A 13,978-nucleotide genomic window follows, 5' to 3' on the forward strand; every position below is an offset into this window, starting at 1 on the left:
CTGGGCCTGCCGCCTCCCTGCCGCCGGCGGAGGTTCCGGCCGCTGGGCCAGGCCGCGCGGCGCCGCAGGCCCCGGCTGGCGGCTCGTCGCGGCCGGGTGCCCGCCTGCGCCGCTGTGTGCGGGCGGGGCCCTGGCGCTTCCCGGGCGGAGTAGGGCGGTGCGGGCTGTGGGCTTGGGGCCTGTTTCGGCGCGCTGGGGGACTGTGGCTAAAACAAACCGGTGCTCTCGGCGCTGTGTGTGGGGGTGGGGTTTCTTTCAGCCAGCCCTGGGGTGGCTCAGGCTGTGATAGAGCTCTGTAGGGCTGGGGGCGGGGCGGGTGGACAGCGGTTTAAAACACTTACATGAAACGTGAGGAGAACGTGGTTGTGGAAGGGACGGCCACTTGTGTATCTTCGGCCTCTGCAGGGTGTGTTGCCTTGGTGGTGAGGTGTGTAGAAGTACACTTAAGCTGTAGTGACAGAAGTATGTGTCCTAAAAAGAGCAGCACTGTTGAATTGATACTTTCTGGTTCTTTTGTGTAGGCAGGTGGAAGAAACAGTGGAAGACTTATCTGTGCAGCTGAGAACATGCTAGAGGTGTCAGTTTTCTTGGTACCTTTGGTTGTTTCTAGTGGCCATTCTGACTGCATTCAGCTGTTTGGTTTGACTTTTTGGTTTTAGCAGGGTGAATACAGCAGTTGATATTATCGAGGAACTGGCAGTTCTCTGCAGGCTTCAGTTTAGTACTAGCAGCAAAGCAACTGATACTCTTGTGCAGGTTGGTATGTTGCTGGATCAACTTGCTGGGGTTGCAGCAAGGTGGAGAGATGGAAACAAAGGCTAGACTTAGCTGTGTGTGCAAAAGGCTTGACTGGTGTGGTGCTGAAAGACCAGTTGAACTGTGCTGTATAAGAAAAGTGATGAAATTGGAACATGTCCTGGAAATGGCTGTGTGTGCTGCAAGCTTTGTTAGAGCTCCTGGGCTGATTCAGAATTCTTTCCACGAACATGGAACAGAGCATAGAAGTCATCTACAGAAGCAAGGTCCATGCTGTAAGTAGAGAGAGAGTTGAAAAGTTTTTATTAAAGCACAAAACAGTGTATTTTTGAAAATAACAAATCAAAGTATATTCCTAAGTATTAGTATGCGTTGTGGCTCTGGCATTTAGACTTCTGGTAGGTTAATGGCCACTTGTATTGTTTGATATACGTTTGTAAGGAAAAGAAACTTTTTGAAACTTTATTCCACAGTTATGCTAATGTAGAAGCTTTACAAACACGAGCACCTTTTTTTTTTTTTCAGTGGCTAGATTTTCTAGTTTTTCAATTTGTGGAATCCAGTTGACACTTAAATGACAACTCAGTCTTAATTTCCTACAAAATCAAACTTTTTTGGAGGGGGAAGAATACTCTGTACAGAAACTTCTGCTCAGAAGTGAAATGTACTTTTGACACTAAATTTCTAAACTGATTTAACTTCAGGCATTGCTTCTATGGTCTTTATTGCAATTTAATTAGAAAAAATACTAAAGCAAATAGTGTCAAAATTATTCTTCCATGTGAAAAGGTTATGAATAATTAGAAAGAAGTGTAGTATTTGAGAATGTCTCTAGTTATGAAGAAATACTTTCTAGTATGARTCACGATGTAAAGTTACAGTGTTGTTGATTAATACTGTGCATTTTGTGTATCAGTGTTTTACTCTTAGGCTATCAGGAGCGAGGCAGAATCATACTGATCAGGACAGAAAAGGTGTTTTCTACAGTTCTTACAGTTCAAATTCTGCAAGGAAAAAAATAACATTTGTTTTTTCTTGAACTGGTATGATATCCACAAGTAGAAGCTTAAGAAGTGTTATCTGTAATAATTAAGCAAGCTACTTTGTTCTTTTTGATCTAGCAAAAAGAATCTTGCTATTTTAAGATGCTGGTAAGTGAGAGGGGAACTAAATGGAAACTGAGTTGAAAGTGAAAGATCTTTCTTTCAGAAAGACAACCAAATATCTTAGAAAATGTTGGACTATAAAGAGAACTTCATGTTATTTGCCTTTCAAAATTTCATTCTAACTATTTCTGTAAGGAGATGTGTAGAAAAAATAAAAAGTGAAATAACGATGTGAAATTGAAGTGTATGAAGGACACTTGTGAGGATGTTCACCTCCAGAAATAATGTAGCCACTGTTGCAGTTCTATCCTCTGCAGTCCAAGAGGTGCCCTTGGTTGTTAGTACTCTGGGCATACCAGGCTTGCAGAGAGAGTACCTGTGTGAGGAAGCCGAGGCATGCCTGTAAGAGTCGCAGCAGTAACATGTGCATTATTCCTCTGACAGTTACAATTCTGTTGCCACGGAGATAATGACTTACCTCATGTCATTATTGATCTATCAACAGTAAGAGCAATTTTGCAGTCTGATATTGTTTAGCAAATTGAGTAGCATCTGCTGAACACTTAAACTGCTATACATGTTGGAAATGTTCTCCAAAGCCTGTGTATTGGGTTAATTACAGGTATCTGTATTTATAATTATTTACTGTAATCTGGTGAAAAAAGTGGCCTTTGAGATAATGTTAAAATAGAATGCTTTTTAGTAAAATACTTAGTATGGTAAAGGTACAGAAATGCTTTTGAATTATGAAATAATACTGCTGGTAAGATTTAGAACAAAGACCCCAAATACACTTGTTAAAAAATAATTATTTCTCTATATGTGGTCAAGTCTTCCATCAGTCTGAGTGAAACTTCTTCTGTTTTCCAGATAATGATTTAAATCATCTGTTCAGAAGAAACACTAATGACACTCCCATGGGATTCCTCACATCTTGCTGATCTTCCTGTTAGAAGAACAATTACCGTCTCGTTCTGAAATCAGTAATAAAACTACCAGTGTTCAAACTGCTGTACTTAAACAAACATTCAAGGTTAGAATCACAATTTAGATTACTTCCAGTCATTTTGAGGCTGAACAAAACTATTAGTTGTGAACTGGCAGTTTGTTTACAGTGCACAAGAGGAGTTAGACATCTAAGAATGATATTTTGTGTGTGTGTGGGGGGGAGGAACTTAAAATATTAGCTAGTGAGAAAAGTTGGTTTAAAGGTCTCTTATTTCAGCTTATGGGAATGGGACAGCTTCATACCTGGGTTTGGTATCTCTGTCATTCTGATTTGTGAGGGTTCCTTGAATCTACTATGTGCCTTAATGATTGAGCTCTGTTTAGGTAGCTTAATTTCCTCCTGAAGCTTTCTAGGAGGATAGTATGAGCTCCTGCTGTTCTACATGTCTGGTGAATAATTTGGACATACTGTCAGGGCAATATCTGATAGCACCAACATATCTTTAGTATTSAGAGCATTAAGAGTTTAAGTGTATATACGGTTTTGGATTGCACTGTTAAAAACTTGTGTGGCTGCCTAAAAGGTGAATGCTGAAGAAAGAGCTGTGAAAAGCTCCTGAACATTTTGAAGATGTGATAGTTTGGAGTTGTGTGTCAAGCAGTAGAAATGTGGAAGTGCTTTTATGGTAGAAGCTTGAGTCCAATGGGAAGCCACAGATTTAGAATCTAAACAGCATCTAACGGCTTTCCAAGTTTATTTCTTTATTAGGTGGGTAATAAATTCATATTATAGATTCATAGCATGTGCCCAAGACGATGTTAGCTTGAAAATAAAAGAGAGTTCATCTCATAATTTAGAGGCAGAGAACATATATGAAATTAGCTTGGTCAGTTTACTTGATGGGTGATTTTACATGATCTAAGCCAGTTGTTTGACTTAGATGATGTAAGGAATGCCTTTGGCAGAAAGAAGTCATACTAGTCATCAAAGGAAAACTGTTTGAGCCTGACATTTAACAAACTGAATGGAACRTGATATTCAAGCTTGAATGCAGAGTTCTAACTAGACATTCTAGATTGGGATTATAACTATGTACATGTCCTATTTTTTGTTTTCTGTGCATTCACTTTTGATCAATATTGAAAAGCAGGATCCTGGACTTTGAGCTTTTGGCTTTAGTTGGTATGATAATTCTTACAAATTGTAATTTACTTGCAAACACTGGAAGTGTCTTCTGGGCTTTCTTGAATCCTGAGAAAACCCCGGGGCACTTCCAGCCTGTAAGACAGGTTCCGTGCCCTAGCTAATGTATACTAACAAACCCTGAATATAGCTATGATGACAGGAGTGCTTTTGTTGACTTAGCTTGTCAGTCAAGAATGTGTAATTGCTATGAAGCAAAAAAGCCAGTTAGTCTTTTCCAGTCTAGATCTCCAYGAGGGGGCTCGATCAGATGTGGCAGCTAAAGATATGTAAGAGTTCTAAATTCTATTGAAATGACAATTTGTAGYAACTGAATGCTTGTTACTTGCTGTTCCTCTGAAAATGATTGCATCTGTTCTTGTTCAGTGCTTTTGAATACRCTTATCTCTGCCATGTAAAGCTTAAAGAATAAGATTTTATAGCAGGATATTTTTATCTCATTTTGAGATGTGCATAGCATCATCTTTTACAAAAACTTCCCTGAGCAGCATGACTATATGATAATCTCTCTGRCAGAGGAGAGACTGCCAAGCATGTGGTATCGCATGAATTTTTACTTGAAGAAATCTCCTGAGTTTTGCACACATCCACCTATTTGTGAAATGGATGGAACTTTTATGAAGAACCTTAATTATGATCTTCTGAATTTGGTGCTACTATTCTGAATTTGAATAAAGATTTGAGTTCTTTTTATCACACACACCCTTCAGTCTTTCAATTCTTTCTAGGAGTGTGTGTACACATCTTAACATGCTTAAGTCTTCATAACTTTCCTTTCAAAAGGAACTGTAGTCTAACTTATACTTCAAGCCTAAATCACATGAATTGATATTGCTTAATCTTTGCTTGACAAATCTGTATTAAACTAATCCTCGGCAGCATGGAAGCTCTTCTTTAAAACATTAGTCTTCAGTTGCTTATGTTTTCAAGATAGTATTACATCAGATATAAATTAGCTATTATTTCTATTAAAACCAATGAAGTCAAGTCTCAGCTATATAGCATGTTTGGTGGTGCTGAGGTGACATTTTAAAGCAGGAATGAAGCAAAGGTTAAAAGTGAAACAGCTAAAATTAATCATTGTAATTTGTGGTGTTCTTATTCCTACTGTTATATGAAGYGTTTTGCAGGATAAAATGACTCATTTGTTCACAACTTCTGATGTGGATTGAAGTTTTCTGTCAAATTTTTAAGTGAGTTTGAATTGTATTGACTTAAGCTTCCCATGGGAGTTAATATTTTATGTTCTGCTAACTTATTTTATGTCCATATCACTCATATTTGTGATGCTTCTTAGAAGACAGGTGTGGCTTGGAATTTGAGGATTTAAAAATTCACCTGTATTTGTGAGCGCTACCTGTCCTGGGCCTTGTCCTTCACTTGCATTGCATGGTCACATTTGACTTCGGGGTTTCATCGGTATTGTTTCTGATATTGTATATWTTCTTTAGGCACAAAAACTTGTCATGAGCATTTAGAGTTTTAATAAGTCTGACCTTTATCTAGACAACTAGTTGTAAAAACACCCTGGCAAAGAGTGGGTGTGTTGGCATATTTGCACTTATGATATGTGGACTAAAAGTTAAAGAGCAGAGTTGAAATATCTTGTGAGAGAGACAAAAATATAGATTCTTAAAGGCAGGCCAGAAACCTGAATTCTAGGTGAATTTTTAATTTTCTATACTTATTTAAAAAAAAAAAGTGAAACTAAAAATATCAATATGACAAAAGAGGAGTTTGTATGGTTTTTTTTGRTGTTCTAAGTGGTATTTTTTCTCCTTTTCAAAGTAGGAAAACTAGTATCTCTTGAAAATCTGACTGTTCTAAGGAACAAAAGAACTAATTGATGAAACACTGCCAAATGCTTCATATAAGTATTTTAATTACTTTTTTTTTTTGCATGCGATGTCTTTAATGCTTATAATTGCATGATGCAAGTGTACAGGTTTGTTTGGCTGTTAACCATGCATTTTTAGAGGGTAAGCATTCCTTTCACAGGATAGGCAGCTTCTCCACAAATAYCCACATATGCGCTTTCCATAAACTTGCATAAAAACATAATTGCTTGGAAACTCTCTCAAATCTTCATGTTTACCTTTCAGTCAAGTTTTTCCCCATACRTCCGTCTAAGTTTCAATGTTGCAGTGGCCTAAGCTCTAAGGTTTGTAGTAGCTGCCTGCTCTCACTGTCAGTAGCACCTGAGATTGCTAGGCAACATCCTTGGACCTAGCAACTTGCAGGATGAAGATCTTGTAAGATGTGGTGTTTAATTGTAGCACTTTGTGCTTGTGCAAAAGGCTGTTTTATGAGCAGTTTGACTTCATTTAAAAATAAAAAGCCTTTTTTTGGTCCCCATGAATGAAGCCAGGAAAAAGCTCCGATTTTCAGAACAATACTCTTCTTGTGACAGTGGGGTTTTGTACAGTAAAAGCAGGTATTTTTGCGTTGTCCTTGGACTCTTTTCCCTATTGGTAGCCTTTCAAATCTCTCTCCAAAGGTTTATTCTTACACTAGTTTTTGACTTGCTAGCCATGGGAGCCATGAGAGCACAAAATGCATTCTAGCAGGTGYTCTCCATTGCTATACTTTCATTTGAGATGCTGTTGATCTGAGGAAATGCTGCTCTGTATTCCTTTACCACAGTAAGCTAGCATGAATGATTTAAGGTCCTTGAACCAAGGAAGATGGAAAGCTTTACTGACTTCTGCAACTACACACTCTTAAATACTGTTGCTSAGTCATTTTTGGCTAGAGTTTGTTTTCTACCTCTTAAGACTGGATACAAACAAGTAAATGCTTCATAAAGTTGGCACATCTGGAAGCAGAGAGTCCAGTAGAGATAAAAGCATAACTGCAAACTACTAAGTGTTAGAGAAATCAAAATAGCAAAACTGCGTTTATCACTGAATATAGTGTTTTAGCATCTAGCATGAAGGGAAACAGGCAGAGCCAAAAGTCATTTGTGATTAACTTTAATAGAAGGTTCAAGAAATGTTTTGTTTTAAAGGTTAGAATTTTGCTCTTTGGATAAAGGACTTCAGGTATTAATTAAACCAGATTGTCAGTTACTTTTGTAACTTAGAAAATGGTATGGAAGTAAGAAAAAGAGCCAACATGCTGCAGTTGAACAGAGGATGTTTGGGTTCAAATTCTGTTTTAATTTCCAAAAGGCCTTGACTTCCCACTGCCTTATCTCCTGCTGAAGTCAATGAGAGCATTGCTGTCTAGTTAGAAAAAGTTAAGACTGAGTACTTACACATATAYACACACACACACACCCCTTCAATTTTGTTGCTACTTCTGCATTTTTAAAACAGAAGTCAACATAGCCTTTCCTCATTTGCTTTCTACCTTGATTAGGTTGTTGCTGCTTCAGAAATTTAGTCTTTTCTAGGTTTATTCAGACTCCCTGTCATACTGTGCATCTGATTACACTTGAAGGCCTCTGGGTGCTACTGTAATATCGTCATAAAACTTTATTTGGTTGTCAGAGTTCACAGCGTAAAGCAATAAATGCATGAAATCTGAGACTTCTTCAGCTGCTGTCCATAAAGTTATAAAAACACTGTTTATATACAGAATTATTTATAAACCTAAGCATATTGCTCATACCTTTCTTTAAAAAATGTGAATGTCATTTTTTTCTACTTAAATACAATGTAAAACATACAAAATGAAGATTCATTTTCACTTCAAAATGAGGGTAGACATTTTGATTTGTCTTTAAGTCTTTATTCTTATTCCAATTTACCATATTTGCCAAATTTGTTTAAAAAATATCACCTTTTCTTAATGTGTGAAGTTTTACAGGTAGGAAGTTGTTTCTGCTCTTGTTATAACAGCTCTAATTAGCTTGGTTGGAGGTTGGTTATTGTCTGTTTTTAGCATATTGCTTTCATGGTTTCCAGAATTGCTCTGGATTCACAAATGGTGTGTGCTGTAGAAGTGCAGTGGTCTAAATTGTATAAGCTTAAATAACTCTGGAAAATTTGCTATTGTACAGCAAGTAGTGGATGCATTCACTTCTGCATTCATTATTCTGTCTACAAGTGAAGAAGGATCTCTTTTCTTTTCCCTTAAAGATATTTCAACACTCTAGTTTGTAGCCTCTTGCTATTTGCATGTTAGCATATAATCCAACTTAAGTTACTGAGGAGTGTAAGGAGACTCTACCCTCAGGAAAATACAGAACTATGCAGAATAGTTCACTTTCAGAATACCTTGTGAAGAAAGTAACTGAAAGTAGGAGAGATGATTATCAAGAGAAACAAAGTAAACTCAACCRTTTGGCCTGGGAGCAAAATGTAGAAAAGTCAAATTGTATTCATTACTTAGCTGCTAACCTTGCAGATGCCTAAATGTTACAGGCAACTTGCAGAGAAGAACTCAACTGACTTGGGAGGTGCAGAGAGCAAACTRAGATTTTATAGCCTGCTAGTGAAAATGTTTGTTGGGGCAAGGAACATCATGGGCTTGGGGTTCTGCTTTTGAGGTTGTCTTTGTGGTCTGTGAGCAGTAGTATTACTGTGCTATGCAGACAAGTTCCTACTACAGACCTTTTCAGGTGACTTAAATAAATAAATATTAAAAAAAAAAAAGAAAGAAAATAGCCTGGGCATCCTGAGCATGCAGTTCTTAATGAGATGCATAAACTTCAGGAAAGGGTGGGAGGTTGAACACTCTCTAGTCTTCCTTGCTGTCTCTTGGATTTGTCTAGGCAGTTGCATGCTGAAGGTGCTGACCCAGGTGAGCACACTTAGCAGACAGTTTAATTATAATCCTATCCTTTGGCACTAAATAAATATTTTCTAGGCATTGTGCAGGACTTTGAGTTCATAATGTAGACTTTGAATCCACTCAAGTGCAAGTGACTTCATTCACTTTTAGGATTTATTTCCTAGAACTTATTTCTCTTATGAGGTATTGTATGTGTGATGATACATCATAAAACTTTCCCTTCTGTGACCAGCCTATGAGGGGGGTGAAGTGGCATACAGCCAAGTATTTATATTCCACAGACTGCTTCTCTCTCTCTCTCTCTTTTTTTTTTGGGGGGGGGGGGGGGGGGATGGAGGGGGGGGATAGTGTGATAAGTCATCAAAAATACGTTTGAGCTTTAACTGGAATTTGGCTGTCTTTCTCACTCTGCCTGTCTCCTGATCTGGTTTACATTCAGTTGTTTTCTGTTTGATATTTTTACCTGAGGAATATATACGTGTCTTAAACAGAAATAATTTTTAGTATTAAGATACAGTCTTATACCACTTTTATACGGAAAGACTATAAATAAAGCCACAATATAACGAGTTTCACTACTGCAGATACTTCGGAGAAAAAAAAAAAAAAAAAAAACTTCACCAGAGTAGTTAGGCATACTACAAATTTCTCCATGAATCAGCTGTGAAATGATGTCTCAACCCTGAATGTGATCATTTTCTTTTGTCAGCTTTGAACATCCCTACTGTACCTTTCCATGAACTGAGTGTTTTTTGTGTTTAGGGAGAAAAGAGAAGCTTTCTGAGTGCTTTCAGTAGACAGAAAATGAAGTGCAGAGCCTCGGAGGACCTGCAAAGAAAAATGGGTAGAAGAAATAAGTCTCCTCTTCTGGAGTGTCATTGCTTTAGTTATGAATGGCATTGGAAGGTGGTAGGAAGAAGGAGACCCTTTAAAATAACTGTGCTGATGTTAACTCTTAGTCTGTCATCCTTTTTGTGCAAGGTAAATAGATACAAGACACTATGGAATCAAAATTATAGGTTCATATTGCATATTCTGTCTCTGAAGATGTATACCCCCTCCACTTTTTCCTATTGTATCAAAGTGGAGGCTAATTTATACGCTCTTCTGTGAGTCTGTGAAAGATTTTTGACAGAGAAATGTCTTAAAGCCCTTGAATTCACTTTTATCCTTCATTGCATAATTGCTATTGATACAAATGTAGCCCAATTTATGGRGAGATTGTATACATACATACATAYATATATATATAAAACATATGTTAATACTGGGAGCACTAGAGATGGATTTAAGTAGTGCTGGGGTTCACATGTGCTTTGGGCCAGTGCTGCTGCTGAAAACAAAGCAAACACCAGGATACAAAAATACAAAATCTCATAGAAAAATAATGGCTGTTAGTATGTATTTACCTCCTGCCTGAACTGCTTTATTCTCAAGAATAGAATTTTTTGATTTTTAACAGGTATGTTGAATGTTRTTTGGGAATGTTTCTAGTCTGCTGAAGGACTCCAGTACCATCAAAATGAAAACTGTTCCTTTAGAACACACGTACCAATTAATATGGTGTGGTTTAAGCAAGTGCTCTTCATCTGAAGAATCCTGAAATGTCTAGAACATATGATGCAGTCTGTTTTGCTTGAAAACAAATAAGTGAGGTGGTGCATCAGCTGACTTATACTGTCTTCCTCCCTTGACTTCAGTGGACTTTATCTGCTAAGCTTCTTCCCTTATTCTTTTTTACTGTGTTAGGCTTTCTTCTATCAATTACAGAAGCTATAGAGATCTGAGGTTTCTTTAGCAGTGCTCTGGCCCTAGCAGAAAACTGCTAACAAGTTTCCTTTGTTCTTAGTTGCATATTCCYGTTCTAGGAGTGGTATCAGGAGTACTAAATCCAGACTTTGATATTCTACATGATCAAAGTTCCTTTTCTCAGAAGGATATGTGGGTAAAAGGTGCTCGGTTAAGAACTGTTAATTTGATGCAACTGTCCAAGTCTTCTCATGAGTTAAACTCTGAATAGTATGTGCTTAACAGTGGGGCTATTTGGGACAGGAGTGACAGAACTGATGCTGTATCATGAGGTCCCGCTTCATGCAGAGATATTAAGTCTATGCCCAGGATGAGGAGCCTAATCAGACAAAAGGCAAACTTCAAACCATGYAGAAGGAAGAATGTGAAATGCCTACTTAAGTCTGTTATCTCTGTGTGAATACAGAATTAAAAAATGAGCTAGTTTTACAGATGAGGTCCTTGCCCCAGTGATACTGACACTAGCAGTTAAAGGTTATGGCTYTTCATTCCTCATTCACTGAGGAAAGTGTTCTGTACCAACTCCTGCTGACACCTACTGAGGTTTTCTGTCCAGCAATGTGCACCTTCTAGTAGCTATAAAAGAAAAATGAGATGCCCTAATGTTGAAATCTCTCATGCCAAAGACAYGTCATTGGTATGCTGTGCCCAGATGTTCTCTCCCAGTAAAAACTGTTCTTCCTACTCCAAAGACTGCCAAATGATTCATTATGTGAATAATAATTTTGCATTGCTGTATGCAAGCAAACATAAAGGGAAACATCTTAATATCTTGTAATACTTGTTTGTCATCAGTTAGTGAGTGTGGATAAATGGGTGTGTTATACTAATGAGAGAGCAGTTGCCTGCAGCTTTATAAGYGCTTCTCAACTGTCATAAAAGCGTTGTGCAGTTCCTCCTGTGGAGTAAACCATGCCAACGCTATTGTTACTTCTGCCTATCAGTAATGTTATTCGGCACGTTCCACCCAGTCTCTTGGGCATTCTGCCCATCACAGGAAACATCTGAAAATGCTCTATTTACAGTTAAGGTTTTCTTTAGAGGCTGAGCAAACTGATTCTAAATATATATATATATTCCTTTCTTCCAAGAGAGAACTGCTGCTCTTTTCTGAACAGAAGCTCTCCACCCTTCCATTCTGGTTTCAGTCACTCTCTGTTGCTTAGGTGTGGTATATGGGCAGCTTTATATTGTTTGGATAATGTACTAAGCACTCATCTGCTTAATACATACTACTTGTCTGAATATATTGGTCTTTATAACTCAGCATGTACAAAGTTGTTTGAAGTAGCAAAATCTAACCAGAGCCATGACAGCCTCCATGCTGGGAGATGCAGAAGAGCCAAAGTTGCAAACTTCTTTTTTCCTTTTTTTTTTTTTAATCTATAATGGTGCATTGTTCAATACAAGCATGCTTTCTGAAGTCAAGGGGCTGATTTTTTTTTTTTTTTGATTAAAAAAAGAAAAAAAGGTCATTTTTAGGTGGTGGCTTTATAAATAAATCAGTGCTGTGAAGGCTACTCACTGTGATAACCTACCCAAATAAGCAGGTAAGATCTTATTTCAGTTCTGTATCATTTACTTACCCTCAACACAATCTCATGTAGTCTAAACCTTTTTAACTGTATCCAGTTCCTCTGGCTATTCCAAAGTTCATTAAGAGATAACCAACTTCACATTTACTAAGGAGCAAGAGCAGTTGCATTGACACAATGACCTAAACTTTACTACAAGTAAATAGTCCATCAAAACGTTAGCAAATAACTCAGACTTCCCAAGTTTGATAACAAGCTCATCTGCAAASGTTGAGAGCTTACAGTATTCAGATCTCCTCTCAGTGATGATATAAAAGGTCATAGCAACTCCAAATCATGTCCCTGCAGGACCTGTCATGGGTATTCAGAGCCAGCCATAGAAGTACAGGCCTCACTATTAAACTGGTGTTTCCATCTACTTTTTSCTTACGGATGAGGGAGGACAATTCTGATGGCTTGGGAGCAATTTAAATACCGAGCTATTCCTGGAAAGGCTGTGCTGGCATGGGGATGGCCGATGATCTGAACGCCTGACTGTGGGCAGAGGTGAGCCTGCAAAGGCGACCATAGCTAATAGGGCCGGATAACGCCCTGCTCCGTCCTGCATTAGAGGAGAGGGGCTACACCGAGGCTCGGTGTCCCCTGCCTCTGACTTACTGCCAGAGCTYGCCCTCTTTTCACTTTGGAGCTATGTATCTTGAGGGTGCTGGCCACGTTAATGCTGCGTGGGGCTCAAGAACTTCATCACAAACGGTCAGTTTTTCTGCTCCTGTTGTGCGGGTGAACCCTCCAAACTCTCAGCAGCAGAGGGCAGTAATGCAAGATTGCCCATGGAGTGCATTTGTGGCCCTTAGGAAATATTGAGTGTCACGTGTTCATCCAGTTCCTATTATATTATTGTTCAAATATGAAGATGCTGCTCATTCTTTCCTCCTCCACACTGGTTTCATGTGGTTACAGATAGTGGTACTCTGGTCAACTACTAGATGCTCATGACGCTCTGGGTTCTCTTATTAAAAAGCCTATGCTGTGGTTGGCTACAAAGCCGTGCTTTTTCATATTGTTTCCAACTAATTTTCCAGAGTAATTTGAAATACGTATTTTTTGCTTGGATAGGTTACACAGGAAAGAATCATCTGACTCAAACTTGCATAGTATCATGACAGCGTAGAAAGAGTTTTTGGTTCCTAGGTTTTGCTTCAGAAAGTTTTGCTTGTTGTAGCAGTCCGTGCGTCTACAGGGCTTTCTGTAGGTACTGACTGCAAAGGCCTGGGATTATTTCATCTGCGTTCAGCYGGTGAAGGGCAGCCCGCGGGGCCGTTCTCTGGGCGCTCGGAAGGAAGGCGGCCTTGCTTAAGAACTTGCCCGTATGCTACGCCGGTGTGAATGCTTGGGGCTGCCTGCACGTGTAAAGGATGTTCTTGTTTTTGTCACCAGTCTCCCAGTGGTTGGTGATTCTCATAGCTCTGAGGCCCAAAACGTGATMCTGTAAGAACTTCAGCTTTTTCTTTAGCTCTAGCTTGAGCTTTTTTAGCTYGAGCCAGAAGCAGCAGAGTAAAGCTTAAAAGAAATGCTTAATTTTTAAGCTTAAAAATGTAAAGCCTACGTGCTTAAAAAAGACGAGTGCGGGGGAAGGGACGGCTAAGCTCCTTTTATTTTTAACCCCCTCCTCCGATTTTCGGGGTGTCGCGGAGGGCGTCTCGGGGCAGGGCCCCCCGTTTCCCAGTGCCGCCGCCGCCTGCCTTCCCCTTCCGCCGGGGCAAGCGGCGCGGTTTGCCGCACCCGCGGCGTCCCCGCACGCCGAGGTCGCCCCGCCGCGCTAGGGCGACGAGCGCGGGGAGCCCGCCCCGCGGCGGCGGCGGGACCCGCGCTCGGGGCCGCGG

The 13,978-nt window shown here is 39.4% G+C and overlaps 1 protein-coding gene and 1 non-coding gene across 4 annotated transcripts in view; both read left to right on the forward strand.

Moving 5' to 3' along the window:
• The first annotated feature begins 73 nt into the window (after nucleotides 1–73).
• Nucleotides 74–13,978, forward strand: part of SYNE3 (spectrin repeat containing nuclear envelope family member 3) — a 79,886-nt gene continuing 65,981 nt past the window's right edge. For all 3 annotated transcript variants that reach the window (XM_085317490.1, XM_085317491.1, XM_085317493.1), the window contains exons 1-2: nucleotides 74–1,031; nucleotides 2,733–2,895. The gene's annotated coding sequence lies outside the window, so the exon portion shown is untranslated. The remainder of the gene's footprint in view (nucleotides 1,032–2,732; nucleotides 2,896–13,978) is intronic.
• Nucleotides 2,171–2,441, forward strand: LOC146588707 (small Cajal body-specific RNA 13). The gene has a single exon (XR_014897384.1).

This window comes from Rhea americana, unplaced genomic scaffold, assembly GCF_003343005.1.
Source record: "Rhea americana isolate MKP2758 unplaced genomic scaffold, rheAme1 scaffold_5, whole genome shotgun sequence".
In the NCBI taxonomy this organism is placed as follows: domain Eukaryota; kingdom Metazoa; phylum Chordata; class Aves; order Rheiformes; family Rheidae; genus Rhea; species Rhea americana.